The following is a 9,000-nucleotide window of genomic DNA, read 5'->3' as shown; positions in this document are numbered from 1 at the left end:
CGCGCAGCAATACGTCAGTACTAAGCCTCTGACAGTCCAGCTCGCTTCTCTTACTACCTGACCGACCGACAGTGCAGCACATCGTGTGTACTAGCTTTCTGACCATATAGCGCTCCCTCAGCACATACCATTCGACTGCGCAGCACTCAGTACTGAGCATGTTTAGATTAGATTTAGATTTAGATTAGATTTCCTACAGTGTGGAAACAGGCCCTTCGGCCTAACAAGTCCACACGGCCTGTTGAAGCATCCCACCCAGAGCCATCCCGCTATAACTCACACACCCCTGAACACTACGGGCAATTTAGCATGGCCAATCCACCTGACCTGCACATCTTTGGACTGTGGGAGGGAACCGGAGCACCCGGAGGAAACCCACGCAGACACGGGGAGAATGTGCAAACTCCACACAGACAGTCGCCTGAGGCTGGAATCGAACCCGGGTCCATGGTGCTGTGAGGCTGCAGCGCTAACCACTGAGCCACGGTGCCGCCCCAAGGGTAGGTGGGTCAGACATGTGACAGTGCATCACACCATATTGCTAACTCTCTGATTGTGAGGCACTCTTTGCACACTCAGTACTAACCATCTGACCGCCTGACCACCTGATGGAACAGCCCAACCTTATTACATGCACATGGACATTGCAGCACATTCCTGACCCTCTGACAGTGTGGCACTCCCTCAGTACTGACATGCTAACAGTCAGGCGTCCTCTCTAAGAGTCTGTGAGAGTGTGGCCCTCTTTCAGCACTGACTCTCGGACAGGTGGACTTTCTCTCTCTCTCTCTCTCTCATTCTATCAGTGCTTAAAAAAAATCTGAAAATGCTGCATTTGTTCTGTATTGACATCCTTGGTTTGCACAACTCTGCCGGTAGTGCAAGTTCAACTTTCGCAGTGTGGCACTGTCTCACTGACAGAGCCGCACAACATCTCTATTGACCCTCTGACGCTACTTTAGTACTGAACCCTGACAGTGAGACCCACACTCACTCTCAACACTGTTTAAACGTCACACAACCAGTCGCCCTAGCCTGGAGTTGACCCGAGTTCCTGGTGCTCTGAGGCAGCAGTGCGAAGCGCTGAGCCACCGTGTCGCCCCAACTCCCTTCGTATTTAACCTCTGACAGCATGGCACTCCCTCACACTCTTGTGCAGCACAACATCTCTCCTGACTTACTGATATTGGACTTTACCATAGTACTGACTCTTTGACAGTGCAGCAGTCCATCAGTTATGAATTTCTCATAGCGCAGCATTCCATCAGTATTTGTTCTCTGGCATTGCAGCACTTCTGTAGTACTGAGTCTCAGATATTGTGGTGCACACTTATTACACATAATCTGAGAGTCAGTAATGAGAGTCAGTAGTCAGAGGTCTTCTCACTACTGACCCTCTGACACTGAAACTCTCCCAATCTTAATATTAATCATCTCACAGTGCAGCACTCCCCTGCCACAAATTTTCTGATAGAGCCGAACACCCTGACGGCATCAACTCTGACAGTGCAGCACACACTCTCTGCTGACCAGTTGACAACTGTGCACACCCTCAGCAATGGCTTTCTGACAGTGCAGCACTCCATCGGTGCTGATCCTGTGATAGAGCAGTCTTCGTTTATTACACAATCGTTGACAGTGAAACATTCTCTCACTCCTAGCATTAACGATCTGGCATCGCAGCACTCTGCTGGTGCCGACTCTCTAACAATGTATTGCATCCTGTTTACTGAGCATCTGGCCATGCCGCACTCTCTCATTACTGACCCTCTGGCAGCCAGACCCTCTGCCTCAGTACTGACACTCTGAGAGTACACGGTTCTTCAGTACTGTCCCTCTGAGAGTGAGCATCCCTCAGCACTTTCCTCCCAACTGTGCAGCAATGCCTCAGTACTGAACCTCTGAATGTGCAGGAATTCCTCAACACTGGTTCTCCTGCATTGCAGCACTTCCTCTGTACGTAGCGTCTGACATTTCAATATTCCCTCAGTACTGATCCTTTTAAGCTGCTTCACAACCTCAATGTTGACTGTCTCAAGGACAGCAGACCCTCCCTCAGCACTCACCTTCTCACAGTGCAGCACCCCTTCAAGAACGACCCTATGTCAGTAAAGTATTCCATCATCAGTGACCTTCTGGATCTGCAGCACACCCTCAGTACTGCCTCTCCAGGTGCTCAGCGCATGGTCAGTCATTCATCAGTATCGACCTGGAGACACCCATCCATTCCCTGTAATAACCATCTGACCGTGCAGCCCACCCCCAGTAATTACCCTCTGATAGAGCGGTGGATCCTTAATACATACAACGACAATCCAGAACTCTCTCATTTCTGACCCTCGACAGTGTAGGACTCTATCAGTACTGAAGCGCTAACAATGCAATACTGTTGGTATCCTAAGTCTCTGATAGAGCTGCCTCCCTAACTACATACCCTCTGCAGCTTAGCTGTACCTCAGTACTGACTCTGACAGCGCACCTCCTGACCATTTGACATCACAGATTTCCTCTAACACTGACAGTACAGCATTCGCCCATGAGTGAATTTCAGTGCAGCACTCCTCTTTTGACCGTCTGAGAGTGCGACTGGTGCTCTGACAATCCAGTAATGACCCTCTGACTGCATCTGATATTATTTCCCCTCAGACAGTGCCGCCCTCCCTCAGCATTGACAGTGCACCTCATTCTGAGCTACCTTATGGCTCTGCAATGCTCCCGTAATATTGACTCCCTAAGAGGGCAGCTCTCCTTCCGCAGTGACCATCTCACAGCTCAGCACACCTCTCTCCTAACACTGCGACATTACAGGCTTCCCTCACCCAGACAGTGCAGCACTCGCTCATGACAGATTTTCAGTGCACCACTGCATCTGTCTTGACCAACAGAGAGTGCTGCACTTCCTCAATACAGAACGTCTGACAATGCAGCAACCGTTTGGTACTGCCCCGTTTACGATGAGACTTTCACTCTCAGTAGTAACTGTATGACTGTGCAGCACTCCCTCAGAGCCGACGCTGTCATAGGGTAGCGTTCGCTTAAAGTTCACAGTCGGACGAATGCAGCTGTCAATGAATTCCGACCCTCTGAAAGATCAGCGCTCCCTGAATACTCAACGTTTGATAGTGCAGCACTCCATCAGTACCGACTGTCTGACTGTGCAACGCTCTGTTTGCCCTGACCTTCTGATTGTGCAACACTCCCTCAGTCTAGACACCGACTGTCCAGTAATTCATGATGACTATATCTTTGTCATTTCAGCACTCGATGAATACGAGAGACAGCAGGAACTGCAGATGCTGGAGAATCTGAGATCGCAAGGTGCACAGCTGGATGAACACCGCAGGCCAAGCAGCATCAGAGGAGCAGGAAGGCTGACGTTTCGGGCCTAGACCCTTCTTCAGAAAAATTGTCAGAGTGCTCATTACCTAACAATGCAATATTCCCTTCATACTGGCTCTGGTTATGTTGACACTATACACGTAGCCTCTGGCAGTCCGGCAGTCCCTCAACACTGATCATCTGACAGTGCAGCAGTCTCTCAGTACTGACCATCCAATTGTGCAGCTTTGCCCAGCTTCTGACCATTTGAAGGAGTGGCACTCCCTTATTACCTACTCTCTGACATTGCAGCACACACTCTCTGTTGACGCTGTGACAGTGTGGCACTCCCTCAGTATCGAAACCCTGGCAGTGAGACTGTCTGCCTCTCCTAACGCTTGGACAGTGTGACACTCCCTCAGTAGTCACAATCCGTGACTGCACCACATCCTCAGTACTGAACATCTGTCGGAACAGATATTCCTGAGCACTGGGCCTCTGGTAGAGCAGCAATCTCTTAGTACTGAATCTCTGACAGCCCAGCCCTCTTGCTCTTACTCCTGACCAACCGACCGGGCAGCATTTCCTCAGTCCCGATCCTCTGACAGTTCAGAACTCCCTGACTGCTGAAAATCTGACAATGCAACACACTGACAGATTGACACAATCTTTCAACTGACCCTCTGACAGCTCAGCACACTGGCACACTGCTAACCTACTGTCAGTGCGATCCTCACTCACTTTCCTTGTATTAACTATCTACCCTTAAATCTACCTCTCCCAGAATTGCCCCTCTCATGAATCAGCGCTTCCTCACTATTCACTGTTTGATAGTCCGGCGTTCCATCAGTGCTGATCTTCTGACTGTCCGACGCAAACTCAGTTCGGATATTCTGACTGTGCAGCATTCCCTTGGAATGGAACCACCGAATGAGCAACGTTCCCTTAATGCTGAACCTCTGACAGGGCAACAGTTCATCAGTTTTGACTCTCTTACAGTGCAACAATTCCTGTTGGCTATATCTCTAACATTTCAGAACTCCTTCCTTACCCATGACATTGCAGCACTCCCTTTGTGCCGAATTTCTGACAGAGCCATGCTCACTGAATAACTGCTCACTGCAACACAGCTCTCCCTCAGCACAGACAGTGGTTCACTCTGAGCCGAACCTCTGACAGTGCGGCATTCCCTCAGAATTATTTATCTAACAGTATAGCACAGACTCTCAACTGATCATCTGAAAATGCAGCACTCTCTAAGTAATATCCTCTGATTGTTCCATACTTCCTCAGTTCTAAATCTCTGATAGAACAGCATTCACTCCCTATTGATCCTCTGACAGAGTGAAACTCGTGTATTTATCATCTGACAGTCCAAAGCTCCTCAGTACTTGACCACTGAGCGAACAGCAATTCTTGCGTATTGATTGGCAGGTATTGCAACTCTTCTTCAGTACTAAGCCTCTGACCGCAATCCCTCAGTTCTAAGTTTCTGACAGTGTAGCACGCCATCAGTACTCAGCCTATGAAAGTACTGCACTCCCTCCGTACTGACCCTCTGAAAGCCCAGCACTCCCTCAGTCATGAATCTCTGAGAGCACAGCACACCGTCAGTCCAGAATCTCTGATAGTACAGAACTGCCTCAGTTCTGGCTGCCTGACAGTGCAAAACACATCCTCTCTGACCCAGTGACAGAGCAGCACTCCCTTTCTACAAATCTCGCAGAGTGAGGCATCTCTCAGTATTGATCGTCCAATAGCGAGACTCTCCTTTAATACCTTCCCTCTGACAGTGCAGCTTTGAGGGCTGACCCTCTGACAGGGCAACATTCTCTTAATATGGGCTGTGTTTTTACAGCGCTCCTTTAGTGATGGGCCTCAGGTTGAGTGGCTCACCCTTAACGCATATACTCTGACAGCGCAACACATTCTTTTCTGACCTTCTGACAGTCTAGTACTCCCTGAATGCTACGTCTTTGACAGCGCAGCACTCCCACAGTGTTGAACCCCTGACAGAGCAGCATACATCTTCTACTAGTCCTCTGACAGTGCGCCACTAACTTTATCCTGTGCAGCCAGTGCAGCACTGCCTCAAAGCTGGATCACTCCTGAACGTTTAAGAGTGAGGCACTCCCTTGGCACTGATCTATTGACAGAGCTGCGCTCCCTCTGAAACTTTCCCTCTGAATTGCAGTGCTCAGGACTGACCATCTCACAATAGAGTGCTGCCTTAGTGCTGGGTCTCTGATATTGCCGCACTCCCTCAGAACTGAGAATCACAGAAACTAACACACCCCTGCTTCATACACTCTGACGATGCAGGAGATAATTTCCACTGACACAGCAGCTGTGTGCAACTCCCTCATTACTGACCCTCTGACGGTCAGGCGCTCCGTCTGCTGACACTGACAGTGTGTCACTGCATCAGCCCTGTCCCTCTGACAACGAGGCACTCTTTCAATCTCTGTCGTACAAATTTGCCCATGCAGCGCCCACTGAAACTCCGACAATGCAGCATTCGCTCGGCACTGATGTTCTAGCTGCCCACTGCTCCTCAGTATTGAACCCCTGACAGTGATGTCCTTCTTAAATACTGATCCTCGGAAAGTGTAGCATTCCTTTATTAGTCACCGTCTGAAATCTCAACTCCCGTTGGAATAACAGCAGGCCAAGCAGCATCTCAGGAGCACAAAAGCTGACGTTTCGGGCCTAGACCCTTCATCAGAGGCCTGCTTTCAGTAAGATATTCAGTGACTCTCTTTGCACTAGCCATCTGATCAGGAACCATTCCCTCAGTCCTGAACCTCTGACAGTGTGGAACTCCGTCAGTACTCAAACTCTGACAGTGCGGCAGTCTCTTGGTCCTGAATCTCTGGCAGTGCAGCACTTCCATCGTGCTGACTGTCTGATATAACAGTTCTCCTTCAATACTTACTCACAGTGCAGCCTTTGCTCATCACTGAGAATTTTTAACATTGCAGCTTTCCCTCTGTACTGACTCAGAGTGCAGCATATCTGACAGTGTGTCCTGTCTTCGTACTGAACCGATTACAGTGCAGCACTCTTTGAACACTGAAACTCTACCAGCAAGCACAGTAATCCCTCAGTACGGAGCTTTGACAGGTGGCAAACGCACTGCACTAAGCATCTTACAGTTCTACAGTCCATTTCTACTGTCCCTCTGAAAGTGAGACCCTCTTGCAGTTTCTTAGTGCTAACGATCTGAACGTGTAGCACTACCTCAATACTGCCCATTTGGCAGTGCAGTGTTCCTTCAGTGTTTGACACTCTGTGGAGCAATGCTGCAGTTATGACTGACAGTGTAGTACTGGCTCTGCACTGGCACTCTGACAGTGGGGTACTCCATCAGTATTTAAGCTCTGACAGTGCGGCGGTGGTCTGACATTGCAGCGTTCTCCAAGTACTTAAACTCAGATTGCAGCACATCTCCTCGCCTGACCCTCTGATGCTGCAGCGCCTGTTGGTTAGTGAACATCTGAGAGTGCAGTACTCCCTCAGTATGCACCCTCTGACAGTGTCTCAGTGCTGACTGTCTGTCAGCGCAACACTTGGTCCGTGCTGACCTCCTCTCAGTGCACTAATTTCCCAATATTAACACTGTGGCAATGATGCCCTGACTCATCACTGATCCTCTGGCTTGGCAGCATTGCCATCATCCAGAATCTGACAATGCGTCCGTAGTAGAAAGGGGACGTTGAACCTCGCTGATAATTACAATTGAAACACCAACCACCAACCTGCTACATCGGGAATAGAGATCCCCTTCGAATAATTAAACACAAAGCACCCAGAGCTATCCTCACCTCACCTAATCTGTTAAATTGCTATGGAGAAGGGGAGGTCCAACAAAAGAAAGATCCAGATATTGACTTTATAAGTAACAAGTAAAAATACATTTATTTAATCCTAACAGTGAAACAAGGAATGCTAACAAGCTGAACAATTCCACCCACCAACACTGTCCCCCCAACTATGCACAAACTGAAGAAAATTCTATTGGTATCCCATTTTAATAAGCATAAGTCATACCTGAGTCGAATCTAAGTAGTAAGAAAATAAATAAAACTCAGTCTCTCTCAAAGTCCACCCAGAATGTGTCTTCCAGAATGCTTCGCATTGTCCACTGTCTCCAATCATTCTTTTGCTGAATACCCTACTGTCAGAGATGTTTTCTCTGTGAGGACTCTTAGCTGGGAGTGCCGTGGTGATACCTTTAATGGAGTGATGGTGCTTTCTTAGAGAGTATAGTGATTTCTTACGAGTCCTTGTTTATTTCTCAGATCGTGATTCACTCTCATCTGATTTTCAAAAAAAAGCCCCTCTCCTTATCTACCTAGAATGACGTATCAATTTTCTTACAAGAACATTCGTCGGAGGCTGTAAAGCCATCAGAGTTAAATTTAATTGGTTTTCAATCGCTGTGCTTAGCTTAAAATAATTGCCTGTTTCCAATTTAAAACTGGGTGCAATTTACAGCAACATACATACTTTCTTTCGAATTCTATATAGTTCATAGCAGTCCCTCTCTCAGTACTGACCCTGACAGTGTTGCACTCCCTCAGCACTGACAATATAACACTGCATCTAAGGCTTCGATTTTTTTTCCCGTCGGACAGAGCAGCATGCAAACAATACTGATGCAGACAATGTGGAACTTCCTCAGCACTAAACCTCCGACAGTGCAGCTGTACCTCAGAAATAGCCTTCTGAGAGTGCCACACTCCCTCAATACTGAATCACTGACAGTCCAGCACCCCTTAGCGCTGACCTCGTGTGAGTCCACGAATCCTGAATTACAAATACTCTGAAAATAATCTTCGTAAATATAAATTCTGTCGAGCAGATTTGGTTATGCAATCGAAGCAACTAGAAAACCCAATTCTATCTTTAATGTGTGTATTCTCCGCACCGAGTTTAAACTTTTTCACTGTTTTTGTCAAGTCGACAAAGATGGTTTGAATTCTGCATGGCATTGTGAATAGATGCTTAAACCCAAAATTTTCTGTGGCTTTTCAACCACTTCGATCATAAAGATCAATAACTCACAAGAATGAATACCAACTGTGGAGTGTCCTGATGGCAAATGCTTAACTCCTCTTTAATGAAGGCTATGGCAATGTTTGCAACAATATCCTAAAACATTCTTCAAACAAATTTAGCACCCACAAAATCAGTCATGTTATCACACACCAACACTCCTGGCCATCGGTAAAGACAATATTTTTTGGGGAGTTCATTTTTGGGGTCGGTACGCTTTTTTTTTAACTTGCCCCTGATTACCTTCACAGTTATCTGTGAGACTGCTTCAGAGTCAAACACGTCAGTGTGGATTGGCAATTCCATGTAGTAAAGACTAATTAAGGACAGCAGATCTCCTTGACTCGGGAAATGCAATCAATTAGAGGTTTCTTTTTTTCCAACAATCAATGATAGTTTCATAATCACCATTACCAAGACGAAATTCAATTTCAGAATTCTTCGCTACTGCACATTCCACCTGCTATTGCGTTCGGGTTTGAACCAGCATCCCAAGAAATCTGCCCGGCCCTCTCATTCACTATCTTAGAAAAATAATTACAACGCCACTGTGATTAATTAGCATTACAAATAATCGGGTTTACATTAACTATCTGCTTTGAGTAAACGTGAGCCGTTATCTGA

Source organism: Stegostoma tigrinum, chromosome 34, assembly GCF_030684315.1.
Source record: "Stegostoma tigrinum isolate sSteTig4 chromosome 34, sSteTig4.hap1, whole genome shotgun sequence".
In the NCBI taxonomy this organism is placed as follows: domain Eukaryota; kingdom Metazoa; phylum Chordata; class Chondrichthyes; order Orectolobiformes; family Stegostomatidae; genus Stegostoma; species Stegostoma tigrinum.
The sequence above is the reverse complement of the archived record's forward strand: the minus strand, read 5'-3'. Positions refer to the sequence as shown.